Consider the following 16,397-nt stretch of genomic DNA (forward strand, 5'->3'; position numbering starts at 1 on the left):
AAAATGAATATATACATATACAGGACTGGACGGTTAATAAGAATTCATTTTACTTTCTGTACTTTTATAGTATTATTTTTTAAAAATAAAATGATCATTATCTTTATACTATTTCAATAGTCTAAGCTAAAACAAAAAAATTTGTTCTGGCCAATTTTTTCACTCCCTTCCCTCCCTTGAGATTTAATTTAATTTAATATTTTTTTAACCATAATTAAAAATCTTAAGACATTTCTAAGCATAGATATCATTTCTGATACATGGCAAAGTTTCCCATTAAGTTATGTGGGCAAACCGTTATTTTCAAGACGGTGCAAGACTTTCGTAAAAAAAAAAATATATTTTTTAAATTATATTTGTATAAAAAAATTTGTTTTTCATATGGGTTCAGAAACAGTTCACCATAGAAATAAAAACGGACCAAGTATTTTTATGGAAAAATGTTTTATATATGGCTGAACGATTTAACATCAGCTGAAAATACAAACGGGTACGCATGCATTTTCATACGCAAACATTACAAATAAAAATGGTGAGGGAATATATTATAAACATAGGTAAATTTCAAGTTTAAGAGTAGGTATTGATAGTTACTGAACATAAATGTTTAAAGTATTTTCCATTTATAAAAATACAAGAAGTATAATTATTACCAAAAATAAATGATAGCCTGTAATGAAATTACAGAAAATATAAACACTGAGCAATTTATAAAAAACAATAATCGTAATTTTATACTTCTGTATTATATATTTAATTACTATAGATACATATATTCTGTAAGTGAAGCCGAAATCATTATTTATATTACATAATTTTAATACAATAGAACTGGTTTGTTTACTTTAAGAGCATTGCAAATCGAAGTGCGGCCAATAAATGATAAGATGAATCCTAGCGGGGTCAAGGAACTCTCAGTGTAAAGCAGAGCCAGTGCGTCTCTTGAAAATTAATCCGAAATAGTTCTTCAGTTTAAATATAACCAACGTTACTATAAATATGTTTATAAAATATATTTATAGAAATAAAAAAAATTCAAATATTTTTTTAAATGGAACATGTTTCAAACATTAGTGAAATAAATATGGATGCTAAAAAGAGATTAATAATTCTCATAACATTAAGAAAGTGGATAGAAACATATAAATTTAAGAAAAAAAATAAACATAGATATGGTAAAGAGGAATCCTCAGAAACTTTTTAATATTATTTCTTAAAATACACACAAATATTACATAAAAAATTTAAACTTATTTTAGTCACACAAAAGCAACACTTTGCTCTAATGTGCCAATCGTCATTTAATCTATGAATTTTAACTGTTTCGTCAAATGATAATAACAATAACCAATACAAAGTAAATTTTAAATTCCTAGGCAAACTATTTCTACTTTCAAAAACAAAAAGCGATTTTTTTTTTAAGGTAGAATAATAATAATATAATAACATATATGATAGGCAACTTGCAATTATTGATAGATATGTCACAAAACAGGATATAGAAAATAACTACTTCACAAATTCCTTCAAAAATATTTAACTTGTTTACAAGCAAATGAACACTCGATGAATTTCAGGGAGTAGGATGAAGGGGAAAATTAAAATAAAGTAAAATTTAACAAACAATAATATTTGTCCAATTTTTTGTTGTTGTTGTATTGAATCGCTATTAATCAAGAAAATTAATGGAAATGAAAGTGAAAATAGTAAGACATTTATTTTTTTAAATCGATTTTCTTGAAAGAGAAAAGGAAAAACATTTAAAAATGTATAATTTTTTTTCGAGTATTTAATTCATCATGATTATTTTAATACAATTCCTAAAATTTACATCAAATATTGGCATTGTAAGCATAACTATATAACGGCAATAGCAAAATCTAAATTAATAACAATGAAATTACTGGTTTGCTAAAACATAATTAAAAAACTGAAGGCGGTAACAAGTGAAGATCAACTTATAAAGTTTTCTAAACAAAACTTCAATCGCGAATTAGATATGTTATTTTTATTTTTTGATGAATTTATTAATTTTCCTAACGTATATTTATGTTTTTATTCAACGATAAAATTATTAAAACTTCAGAACAACGGGAATAGGTAAAAACTTTATAGTTGTATTAAATAACAAAAAAATTAAAATTATGAATTCGTTAAAAAAGAATTGGCATCTGTCTAAGCCCCAGCATGTCACAGTTTTATCTCTTGTTCCAAAAATACAATTTCAAAATTATAAATTCATATTGAAATGACCTTGCAGGCTAATGTACGGCTGCAATATCTCACGACCAAGGAACACTACAATACCCGAATAACAGTCAACAATATTGCGATCTTGCGGTTTGGAGTAGCGTATTAAGGCGGGATCGATTCCACTTGATTTAGCGGGTATAATCGAAACAGAGAACAATATGGCACGATGGAGTGGATAGCCGTTGGACATGACTATGGAGTAAGGTTGGGTTTGGTAAGGGACCAATTTGGTAAACAGGAGATGAAGAAAAAAAATAAAACGATTAGAAATTAAACGAACTGGATTAATCGACTTTTGTGTGACAATAATTTAATTTTTAAAAAAATTTATAGACATTTGAAAGAAAGGATAGACCTACCTGCGTGAGGGCTGTGACCGGCAGCCAACGAAATACATGAATAACAGAGGCTGATGATGACGGGCGAGAAGGAGATGGAACCGACGAAGAGGAGGAAGAGACGAGAAGTGACGGAGGAGACACAAGAAGTGCACACCACAATGTGGACCCGACCGGAGCAGCCGAGCGACTGGGCAACGCCCCGCATCCCCCACCACTCCCTCCGCTGTCACAATATATATCTCTACACCGGTCCTCATACCCGGACCCTCACCCGGTGCGCTATTTGTTTATTTAGGTAAAGTTCACTATATATTGATTTATACGGGAATTAAATAAGACAGCTAGAAACTAAGTATAAACATATATTACTAGGTCTGGATGCGCATTAAAATATGATTATATAGTATTTATTATTCGGGGAAAAATAAAATTTACTCATGAATAAGTTCATATTATCAGAGCTAGGTTATTCAATTTTCTATCGATATTTGTGATTATTTTACGAACCTTTTTAAATACTACTAAGAAAAATCAGAAAATAAATAATTGTCTGCATTTTCATTGGTTCAATAATTCAATTTTAACTAAAAATTACATCTAACTACTAAATAATTAATTTCTCAATATAAAGCGAAAAAAAAAATAAATCGAGCAAGATTTCATACAACCCAGCAACGCTCACGTCTAGATACAGATGATTAAAACATTAAATTTTAGGAGGAAAATATATGTATTTCTACTGAGCTGACTGAGTAAATTTCAAACACAGGTTTTACCAAATGAAGTTTTGAAGGTTTTTAATTGAATGAATGTTTAGAACTATAATTATATTTCAACTCCATTACTAGCGTATTTTCTCTACAAAATAACAAAAGTACTTACAAAATAGTTTATAGGTTTATGGAGTACATGTATATTGTACATGTTGAAATCATGAATTCAATAGAACTAAGATAATAACATTTATCACAGTTAAAATTTCAAATTTAATACAAAGAATCAAGGAAATCAAAGCCATTTCTTAAGCTAATGGAATTCATAATCATGAAATGTCGTTAATTATTAAACATTTGATAGACTTATATACTAAAAAATCAAAATGTCCGGTTCCATTGAAAAGAAATATTACAGTAGGTATATCCATGTGTGAATAAATCGTATCGAAGGTCAACTTCACAGTTGTTTAAGTACAAATCTGTTAGAGTTGGGAATTGTCTAACCTAGGATTCCATAAATGTTTAGTGTAATGCCAAAAACAGATACAAAAATACCAAAATGAGTTAGTAAAAATGGAATAAAATTCTTAATTTTTTTTTCCTGGAAAATTCTTTTTACATCTGTGAGGTTAACCATCGATATCCTCAAAATGAAATTTAATACAACTTTATTCAGAATTCTGTCAAACTACATCCTAATACCTGTTTGAGAATCATCCAAAAAGAAATGATTATTTTTTTTTGTTCATCCCAAGTTTTATTTTACTTTTATAATTACTAGAGGCTGCTGTATGTTAAGTATAAGGGATAAAAACATTTCATGTATCAGGATGCACAACTGTAGTCTTTATGTCTGTCTGTGCAACTATTTTTAAAAGACGTGTATAGAAAAACCATATTTAAAATATGATTAAATTATATTTTGATTATTTAATATTTATTTCCATACAAAAAAATGTGTTATCAAACATATTACCATATAAACAATTTTGATCAATAAAAATTTTAATAATGAATCTTAAAAAAATATTTTAGCCGAACTCAAAATAAATTAATAATTTGTTTTCAATGTGGCAAAAACAAAGCCATTGATACTACATTATCTAATAAATCAAATTCAGAGGAAGATAAGATTTTAATATACAAGTAATAAAACAAAAAATTAACTAAACTGTAAATAGACATAATAGAATTTGATGACGAATTATGAAGATAGTTTATGTTTTACTAAGCTTGTCATTAATTGTTTATGTAAAATAACACTCGATAAAAGTCCATTTTAAAGTAAAAGTAATCCATGACATACACTACATTATGCTGAGAATTAAAAAGATAAAAAAAAAATAATAAGAGGAACACAAAGAAATAACACTCTTTTTTACTTTCTGATTCCATAGCAATTTATAAAATTTTTAATAATGTACATTTAAAATCATATTTGATTTAACTCAAAATAGATTAATAATTTGTTTTTAGTGTCTCAAAAACAAAACCATTGATACAATATTATCTTATAAATCGAACTAAGCAGAAGATAAGGTCTTAATATTCAATAATTACAAAAAAACAAAATAAAATAACTAACCAAAATGTAAAAGTACAAACAGACCAATAAGATTGACAAATCTTGAATGCCGTTTGTGTATTACAGTAATAAACCAATTAAAAATAAAAAAAAAATATACTGATCAAAAAACATTAAATCATTATCATTACTGAAAAAACATTATTATTTAATTTACCTAAAACTAAAAAGGGTTTTGCCTTTTCAGGTACTTACATTATCAAAAGACATCTATTTTTTCAATAATTTTAGTATTTCGTATTTATACGTTTATATATATATATATATATATAAAGTAATACTTATTTTACGGTTTACTTCGCGTTCACAAAAACATAACAATAATAAATTAGCTACAAGAAACTCAAAATAATTCATTTCATACAACGCTCAAACAAAGAAAACAAAATTTATTGCACATTCAAGCATTAGTAAGCATACTGAATATTATTAGCACTTTTAGGAAATAAGGTGTAACCTCCTGATTTAGCAGGCGATATATTATTCAGGAGCTTGGGGATGCAGCGCAATCCCATATGGGCCTCCTCTTAACCGCAGACCATCATCCTCTAGGCCCCAGCCTCGTAATCCCCAACCTTGCATTAAAGTTATAATTATATTTTTCACTTTATATAAATAATTTATGACTTGATTAAAAATAATAAACAAAACCTCGTAAAAAATATACTACAGCATACAAACTAATTTCGATTTCCAAGAACAACAACAAATGTTCGATAGCCCACATTTGAAAACTCAAAAATTCAGTAATTTTTGGGTAACATTTTATTAATATGTTTATTAAAATTGTAAGAGTTTACAACTAAGTAAAATGAGGTATTTAACTTTTTCTTTTTGTTCAGGAGAATAAAACGCAAATTCTTTAACATTTATTCATCAATAGTTTTTATTTCGAATGATAAATCAAATTAGATTTATCTTATAAGTAATGTATAATAAACAAGTTTAACTTAACCTGCAACAAGAATTTCTTTTGTTTCTCTAAAAAACTCTGGGATTGTTTATTTTATTAATTTTTTATTGTATTACAATAAAAAAGGCACAGTACTACTAACTCCAAGGATCCGGGTTCGAATCCGGCTGTGGCAGATAATTATTTTCTCTTTCACTGTAGCTGTGAGTCAGCCTTGTGGTTTCGGGAGCACTCTGGAATTTACTCATCCTCATTAAGTGGATACTCTTAAATGGGTAAAAAACTCGGTCGAACGAGATTTTGACCAAATCACCTTCTTGCACAACCTTTGGTCTAGTAACAGTACTTCCTTACAATGCATTGCACCCCTGATCCTTCATGGATTGTAGCGGTAGAGATTTAATTATTAATAAAATATGAGATTTATAAATCAGGGCTTAAAAATAAGTTTATTGTTCATTTAAGAACTATTTCCAGAAATTATTGATATAAAAAATAACCTAAGTGACTTACGCCACTGACATTCTGGTACTATTCATATGATTCTATATAGATAGTTAATAAAAGTTTGGACTTTAAGTTGTAGAACGCGTTTTCACAATTTTCATTTGTAACTAAACGATTGCTAAAGTATAGTCCATATCAATTGAAAAGGTGCGCGATATGTCTAGAGAGCGTCTCGAAACGTACCCATAGACCTTAGATAGTTTTCTGAGACTGTACATGGTCTTGGTTTGGCGTCAGTACATAAAGACACGTTTCATAATTTTAGTCTAAGGGTCATCGTCAAGTGATTTGCTTATTGTCCACAAGTTTGGGCTTGAGAGGTGTAAATCTAATGCTTTAAATTTGAATTTGTAATTATAATTTTTATAATTAACCGACTTTTATACCAACTGTTTCATTCATGATTAACATAGCCACTCATCTCACCTTAAATTCCATGCCAAGTTCCCAAGTTCCAAAACCTCTATTTCTATTTAGCGTCTCTGGTGTCAATAAAATTGAAAGTTCAAACTAAAACACAAAAGCTAAGGCACTGAGTCATTTAAAACCGAACATTTCTGGTCCATAAACATCAAAGCATAGCTGATGTAACTGAAGCGTTGGAGAAAAAAACATTTTGGCCCCCCTCCAATGTTTTGATCCCTGTTACATAATACCTTATTTACTAATAGTCCGTTATCATATTTTCGGCCAGTCAGTTCGAGTGGAATATGATACAGCCTAACAAAAATAGAACATCAGTTTGTCCATAATTGAAATGGAATATTAATATCTTATCACAGTAAATTATTGCCTTGTATCATATTGTCTCTGGTGGCAATTAACATAATTTTGGCAAAAAGATATGTATTTATTAATAAGAAGATATAACGTTAATAACGTTCGTATTGCTCAATTTCAAACTTAGGACCTCAATGCGATACAAACGTACAAAAGCCCTGACTGTCCTTAAGGTCAGCTAATTAGTGTGATTAAGATTTGGAAGGAAGGAGTTAGCGGAGGCGCTATCTGACGCGATGTCGAATGAATAGCAATGTCGGTCAGTAGTCTACTGGGGATAGGGCCTTCTGGAACGGACCGTCACCGCCAGGGAATTCCAGATGGTTACAGAGTAATAGTGACCGTGAAATGGTTCCGCATTGTACTAAGTTCACACGAATCATCAAACTAATAGTTTCTCAACAAGAAAGAATAAGGTCTTCGAACTACGACGGAAGAACCCATGCCTTCCTCTGTTTCATGGACAAGCTAAATATATAATAAATCATAGTGCTTGTCTCTATTATATTCATACGAAGATGGATAATATAGATAAATGTTAAAATTTAATTGTAATTTCACTTCCTTGAAAATTATTGGGTTTGGAGAAAATGAGTTCTGTACTAAAGGAAAGTATCAATAACTTTCCTACAAAAGTAGTCATATATTAATTCAGTCAAATTAGACTCTTAACCTGAACAAAAAAAATAATAATAATAATTAAAATAAAACAGTAACCTTAACATATTGTTTAGTAAACAGTAAGTTACGTGCGTAAAAGTCCCATACATTTGCCAGTCGGGTTTGGCTAGAAGAGAGAATGTGTCGAAAAATGTAAATTTCATGAGTATTATTAATTTATTGAAAACTATTGGGCTTAGTTAAAAGATTCTTACACACAATTAAAGAGCAATAAATTTCTTACATAATTTTTAATTTTTTGATAAATGGAGGTGACAAATGGGACATTGTCTTTCAAATGGGAGTAATCCATTTTTTCTCAAATATTCTAAACACTTTTCTGGAAATTTTTAATGTTTTTTTCTCTTCTATCGTCTGGTAAAATTAGTTTCAATGAAATCGTTCTAAATCCTATAAAAATTGAAGGTAGAAATGTTGGTTTCCTAGAAAAAAGAGAATAAAATCCGTAGTACCTCTTTTTGACACATATTGCAAACAGCCCAAAAAGTATATTACTAAAAGGAAGCGCCGGACACTGAAGCCGCAAAGCCAGTGGCACTTTAAATCGTCCAAGCAATGAGATTTGTTTTGACAAATAAAGTTTACCTAGAAAAGTGTTCATAAGGAGTAAATGAATCAATAACATCGATACAGAATGCTTTCAATTTATTATATATATAAAACATGTTTGACTAGGAAACAAAATTATATAAAAAGGCCCAGGGGTTGAAGTTGCCACTTTGAAGATAAAGGAAGTGAACCAACTGCTGAAGAAACATTATGGAGCTGGGTACAGCGAAATACCAGAACTAGAATTTTATGAAAAATATATAGGCCCAATAACAAAACCACTGGAATTGATACTAATGCGGATAAAGAAAAATATTGTCATATTTAAGAAATTGAGATTTTTTTTTCTTGGCCAAGACTATCACTGGAGTCCTATACTGCCTATAACAGATTGAGATTGTTTTAATATATAAAAATCATTAATAAGAAAAAAATATTATTTTTAGTAAAAATTACTTTTTCTAATAAAACTATTATTTTCAGTAAAACTTATTATCGTGAACTCTTTTTTAATTATAAATGTTTTAATTTATCTAACGGAGAAGTTATAATTATGTTTTTTTTAATACCCTAATCCATTCAAAAAGGGGTAAGTCCTTTTGATTTTTAGGATTTCTTAGAGTATTTTTTTTTTTTTTTAAATTCATTAAAACTCTTGAACCACAAGTAAATGGATGTTAGATTCTCCTGGTAAGTATTATTTTCCTACTTAAATAATATTAGCTAAGATATTTTTGTATTTCCTGGAAAGATTGACGATTTTGAAAGTCGACGCCTCAAATATGGTTAATCAATCGCATGACTTGATCATTGCCTCTAAAGTTTTAAAAAAAGTGTTTGTTATAATAAATTATAAATTCAATAAGTCAATAAAAGCTCTGTTAGCGATATCAAACCATGCTATAGATTTGCATGTAATAAATAATAATATTTATTATTATTAATAATGATTAATATTTATTACCTCTATTTCTCAGAAACACATTGGTTTAAAAAAAAGTGTTGTGATCAATTTCCTAGGAAACGCAAGGTACTTTAATTTTGTATAAAATTAATTTCACTAAGCCCAACAATTCTCGATATATAAGAACGTATTGATAAAATAGACGATTATCTCCACATTATAAATATCTTTGTGAATTCCAAATCATTTACTATATTTGTTTTCTCATGCCGATTATGGCCCGTTGGTTCCCTTCGATAATCCCCTTTGAGATAAAACTGGCGAAGCGGGTATCGTTGTAATTTAAGCTTTGATTGGATTCTGGCTTCCTGACTTCCATTTCTTCTGCAAAATATTTCAAGCCTACCGGTTTAGTTTAGCAAATTAAATTTGTTTAGATTTTAGATATATCGATTAAATTATTTTAGATTCATAATTCAGTAATATTACTTTTTATTAATTTCAAATCAATAACAGGGGGATGATCCTGTTGATTTTGAAATAGATAAATTAATTTTATCATGTATTACTAATCGATTATTATTGTCATTATTGAAATTCATAAAATACATTTTTTTTTATTATTTGTGTATTTGTTTCTCATGCTTAATTGGGTCCATTGTTCTTTTCGATAATGTCCTACCAGATAACTAGCGAACCATTAAAGTTTGTCATATATATTTAAAAAATCTTAAATAATTAATTATTCAAACTTATTTAGGAATTAAATTATTTCAAATCTTGAAATATAATTATAAAGTAGGAAGCGTGGGCGTTGATGACCTTAAGGTTTTACGCCCAAAAGCCCCAACCAACAACAACAACTAGCGAACCCGATATTTTTATAATTTAAGGTTTAAGGGATACTCGTTTCCATACCACAAGATTAATAAAAAAAACTAACATTACAGTATTGTACTATATTTTTGTAGAGAACTGATTTAACAAAATTCTTTAATTTTCGAGAGAGAAAAAAAACCCAATAAAAAAACGGTTTTTACTCTACTAACTTTCTATACCAAACCCTTTGGACTTTTTCGCACTCAATATACTTGTGTTACAAAAAAATACAAAACAAGTTGCTCTTTAATTTTTTGAATTTAAGATTTTGTTTCTCATTCTACGGATTTTTGTCCTCTCTAATAAAAAACGACTTTGGAAGGAATGTTAATATACTTAATTTAATTAAGTATACACGTTTCATAAAAACTCTTACTTTTCGAGATATATACAACATTCGAGACATTTAAGAACTATTTGCTTTAACCCCTTCCTCTGTTCCCATAACTAAACCTTATGTAGAAATTCGTAGGACCTTGGAGGATATTATGTTGTTATAAATACATTAAAATAGAAAATATTGAATTTTATGTTATAAATAAACACGCAACTAACCACTAAACCAAGTAATTGAGTAGAACATATACTTCTATACATTATTGGTTCTACAAAAGCTAACTGCAATTTCTGCTTTGTAATTGCCCAACTGCTACTGAAAGGAAGTTCTTAGCCGGATGAGTAATAATCGCTGGAGCTGAAGTTGGCAGGCCTGGGGCAGGATACCATTTATATATTTTGCTATAGTAATAGCTGATAGGGTGCAGCACGTTTCTCCAATGGTGGTATTCCTGTTTTAATTAAAAGATCAGTTTCCACGCCTGTCATCCTCCTGTCCTCAAATTAAAACTCCCAATTGATTTATTACCGTAGCATTTCGTAGGAACAATTTTTTGCAGATGGTCCCAGTGTAGACGAGTAAAAAAATGAGGATTGGATTAATATCGTGGAAATAAAAATCGATAAGTAAAAGATATAGGGTTATTCCTAGATGGATAATATGAGCATAAACAATTATATTCCCACAAATAATAAAACGGGTGTAAAGAATAATTTTTAACTTAAATTTACAAGATTAAAAACAGTGATTCGCAAAAATGGAGTACAGTAACATGCTAAGAACATAATTCCCTCATGATTATAGTCATTTTTCAAATTCTGTTTGATCTTTGGTCATCATCAACGTTAAAGGAGTATTCCAAAATGACCAAACCACAAAACTAGTATGGCGACCGATAGTGTCATAACGATTCAATATACAAGCATTAAGAGAACAGGAGCACTTTAAAAACAATAATTATTTAAATACCGTCAATTAAAATAAAAAAGGTCAACATTTGGGTTTTTCTCTTAATGTATCCAACGCTTAAGACTTAAACAACCAATAACTGGTCTAAGTTTAACAGTAGCTCTACAGCAGGGACCGAAACGCTGATTATTTTTGATCAATAAATTTTACAGTAGCAGTAACAGTATTTTTATTTAGCAGTATTAGAGTATATAAATATAAGTTGTTTTTTTTTAATTAATCAATAACGCTTTGAAATATTTTTTTTTTAAATTACTTCATAAAAAATATTTAGCAACTGTTGAATAAAAATGATTCTTTGAATAATGTTAGCTTTAACTCTTTCCATATTATTTCCCCTAAAAATTTATAGTTATTTTCTGCCCTGCTTTTCAGTGATATATCGTATACTTTAAGCTTTTTTAACCTGTGTGCACGAGTGAGAGAACACCATATATTCACGACTAAGATGAAAAAGTTCTTGGCTTTCATACAAACACATATTTAAAGAGCGACGATAATTATCCACAAATAAACTTTTAAATTAACAAAAATTATAATTTTATTTATTTTTTCAATTTTTTTCTTATCTAAATAATATTGACGTGTGTCGATGAAAAACAATTACTGGAAAATTTAGAACACTGAAACCTTCATTGTTCTACAAATATTCACGCTAGAATCAATTTCATACAAAATCAAATTAATAATAATGCATTTTTAAACTAATTTATAGTGATGACGAGAAGCTCTCTCAGCTTATGGTACTAGAAATAAAAATAGAATAAAATTAAATAATATGACGGGAAAATCCCCATAAATCCATTAACCGAAATGTTAAAAAATCTGAATGTTCAAGAGAGAACGATAGTGAATTGTTCAATAATCAAATAAACTATAAATTGAATGCACAAATACTTTTAAGGTAAGCCGCGATACAATTTTCTTATTGTCGTTTATGAGTGAAGAGAATATCTTTTTTGTTTTATAAAAACCTGATTATATTATTCAAAACTGAAAAGATCTAGTCGCTTGCAATCGTAGGCCGTATTTATTTATATTTAAATATTTCTACGAAGCTGTGCACAACACTCCATTTAGAGTTTATTTTACAAATAAAGCTATTTATCAAGCAGCTATCAAACGTGAAGGTGTAACAGACTTAGCTCCTTCAAACAGCTAGAAATACTAAGGGGGTCGGTGAGCGGAGTATATTAGAGCAGGGCTGTGTTTAAGTTGGCGAAATAAGGAGGTGTAGGAAGTTGGGAGCACACACGGCTCAGCGATCAGGCAGTTGAGTCGTTGATCCGTGCTCCCGTCAACTTTTCTCCTCGTCTTCAGCTCAACATTTAATAAACACTAGCGAATCATATAACTTAACCTGTCAACTCCCAAAGGATCCTGTTAAGATTAAGTTAACTCCCACTGGTTTTGAACCCGACTCGGATTTCCTTCCAGTTCCAGAGACTTGGTGGCAAATCATCCGTAAGTCTTGTTAACTAGCTCTGAGTATATTACCAGATACTCGATCGATAAATCAGGAGATTAGATGCTTGCGATACACTTTAAACCCTAAATAAATAAAGGATATATAAATGTTAATCATTACTTAAGAAAAATAAAATTTGTGATATTAAGGTATCATTTCATATATTTTGAATATTTTAAGTAGACCAAAGGTGAAGTGAGCAGTCCCAAATGGATTCCACAATGGATTTTCTCATCGTAACAATGGTTTTTGCTGCTCTCATGAAATGGTTTAGGTAGACGACTTGAGGATTAGGTATACAATTGCGGCTGTGCGCAACCTAACCCGTTCACTCCAGGCTACCTTTGAACATTGCAGTGATATGCTTTTCGTAGCACAGATGTTGTGGTTATAAATGATGTATTTTTCACAGTATACAGAATCTAAATCACATTCAAAAGTAATCATGATATCAACATTATATGATATAAAATATTAAACTAACATAACCGTCGATTGAAATGTTAAATAAAGCCTCGATAGCATACAATAACATAAATTAAAAAATGACAATGCGAAACTTATTACTTAATGTTATGTTATGCAGAGTTCTTACATGATTTTTTCCATGTATAAATTTTAACATAGGAAACCTAAGGTTGTTACCAGAGACTTACCGTTTCTGGATTTAGCTTTATGTAATCCCTATCGTACTCCTGAGTAGGCAGTTAATCATGACTTTTGAAGCCCTTATCATTGGCACAGCGGACAGAGGGCAAGGACACAAACATACCATCGCTGCATAAATCTCAGATAAGAAGGCCGCTACCCCAGGCAGGCAATCCAGCTCGTCTATTCTAGCCTCAGAGACTTGGGAAATTTAAGCCTAAACTTGAAATGGCCCAAGTTTCTCATCCTTCTTTCCGGCAATGACAGAGTGTTGGGCACCGCTTCAAGACCATGGATTTTCGGAATTTTTATTCTTTCCACTCTAGCGGTACCCTCCATTCAGCCGAAAATACAACTGACAGAAATAGTAAAGGAGCACACGTGCTCGGTATAAATACAACTTCATTTTTTTAAAAAACACTCCAGTTTAGTATATTTTATAAGTCCTTTGAAATTGAGAAATTTATAATCTCATAACGAAAAATATATCAGATATAGGGAAAAGTGTTCATAAAAATAAAACTACAACTAATAATTTTAATATTCAAAATTTAAAACAATTATATGTTCTACGATAAGTCTATGGAATATCCCTTATGCAACATTTATTTAACATACAAAGAGAGATAGATAGAGCTCATATTAAAATAAAATAATTATTTATTTACAAATAATAGCTTTTAAGAAGTTTAATTTTAAATATTAAATTGAAACACAAAAGAAGGTTTGGTATTATTTCTTAAAATACGCATATCCAGACTGCTAACTAATTATCAGAACAGTATCTTATCAATTAAAGTTAAGGAATAAAATGGTATATAAAATAAACACATTTTAAATACCATTTCATTTCTTTTTACTTCTTCAATTTTTTAATACATTAGACGTTCCGAGTTAAAACCAGCTCATCTTCAATATTTTAACTTAAAAATCGTCATTTTTTCAGCCATAAAAAATACTTTTATTTATGTGATGTAATTATGCTATCAACTATAGATGATTAAAGAACTATAGTTAAATATTGCAATGAAGGAAAAACAGCACACCATAAATTGTCCACAGATAAACATAATTATTTGAACGCCATCATCAGGAAGGTTACCTACACTATAACGGAAGATTAATTAAAAGCCGAGTTAGATTAAAAAAAATTTAGAACACTGAATAAAGATAAAAAGCTTACTCTTCTCTGTTCAGTATCTATTAAATATATAATGAAAAGGCTAAAGATATTTTTAAACTTAACAATTTATTTTTCGTAATAATTACAGTAGAACCTATTGCACGAGACTATAACCTCATCATAATTAATAGTTAAACAAAAAAAAATTCAAACTGTTATAATAGACCATGAAAGGGCCACCAGGCCGATCTGATATTAAATAAAAATTTAGTGATTTATTGTAGAAAGATAGTCCGGGTGGCGGTCAATTAAGTAATATAAATAAATAAAAGTTTTAGTAAATAAAGTTTTATAAATAAATGTATTTAGACTTCAATCACACCAGGCTGTATCTATAAGTAATTAGTTTCTATAAAAATCACAAAGTAAAATAAATGATATGAAGATGTCACATTAAGAAAAGAATAATTTTGGATAAAAAAGACATGTAAGGTAATAGGATGAAAAGGTTGAAGGAAATCTACACGTTCAGCTCGAAACCCTCACTAAAATAACGTAAAAAGATGAAAATTGGTGAAGTAAAAACGGGTAGAATTTGTCCTTGAAATAGTTTACTTGATATAGAAATATATAAATTTGAAAATGTTAGAAATATATTTTTGTTTTTACTAATAGTTAAATACCAGGACCTATTTCGTAATGAAAGTTAATTTTATTAGTTCAGAAATACTAGTGTACTAATTACTAAGTACAAACAGTAAAGCCTTTTGATAATAATGAGGTCGACCATTAGTGGTTCTGTATGAGTAGAAAAGTACTAAAGTGCAAGTTAGCGAAATTAGATTAGAAGACTAATACTATTAAACTAATAGTATTACATTGTATTTTATTAAGAAACAGGGTCCTACCGCAAATTAGTTCGGGCTAAATACAAGACTTTGTTATCCTTTGACCCAAAAACCTTCTTATACCTGAAAGACTTTTTAGTGTAATTGCTAGTGTACTTTTTACGCTAGTTGCATTATACGCTAGTCTAATATATTTTAAGTCATTAAAAAAAACTATATATTAAATTTGATTTTTTTTTTGGTATCATGACTGAAGAGACCTATTAGTTGAAAAGATGTTTTATAGACTTCCATGTGATCTTCAACTTCCAAAACCTAAGAAAAATCCTTTCTAACGTTAATTTATTTGGGGGTAATTGTCCAAAAAAAAATGAATAAAAAAAATTGTTCCCTTTTTAACATCGAGAAGGAGATAAATAAATAAATTACAAGCTGACTACTGACAGAACATGAACCATCTAAACATTAAATGAAGCACATTCACCTAACAAATACAGACATGACTGCGACAAACAAATATTCAACATGTTTTATCTGACTGTAAATAACAAAACAACACTAATCACGACTGCCATGATATAGGGAACAATTATTTCCGAAAAACAATTATTTTCCAAATACATAAAAGAGCTCCTACAATTTGCCACATAAATCAGCCAGGGATAGTCTAACGGAGAAGATTTCAATGATAGGAAGAACAAATGAACATTATCAAATCGAAAGAATGTAGAATAACATTAAAGAAAACAAAGCACCTAATATTCGAATCCGGTCATCTTTATTTTATAGTGGTTTAGTCCTATGTTTTTCTATTATTTTAATAAGATTTTAGTTGTCTATTCATTCCGATTCGTTTTGCTTCTTGTTAGGTTAACTCTCTTATGATTTTCACTATA

General features: G+C 29.3%; 1 protein-coding gene across 8 annotated transcripts in view; it reads right to left on the bottom strand.

Annotated features, from left to right (window-relative positions):
• Nucleotides 1-16,397, bottom strand: part of LOC106686356 (uncharacterized protein CG43867) — a 443,901-nt gene that overhangs the window by 195,998 nt on the left and 231,506 nt on the right. The window contains exon 1 of one of the 8 annotated variants that reach the window (XM_014429608.3): nucleotides 2,613-2,747. The exons of 6 other annotated variants lie outside the window; for them this stretch is intronic. The gene's annotated coding sequence lies outside the window, so the exon portion shown is untranslated. Of the gene's footprint in view, nucleotides 1-2,612; nucleotides 2,748-16,397 lie in introns of those variants that run through there. One more of the 8 variants, XM_067053138.1, reaches the window with a different exon arrangement.

The sequence above is a fragment of the Halyomorpha halys genome, unplaced genomic scaffold, assembly GCF_000696795.3.
Source record: "Halyomorpha halys isolate HHAL.00 unplaced genomic scaffold, Hhal_1.1 Scaffold811.1, whole genome shotgun sequence".
NCBI classification, from domain to species: Eukaryota; Metazoa; Arthropoda; class Insecta; order Hemiptera; family Pentatomidae; genus Halyomorpha; species Halyomorpha halys.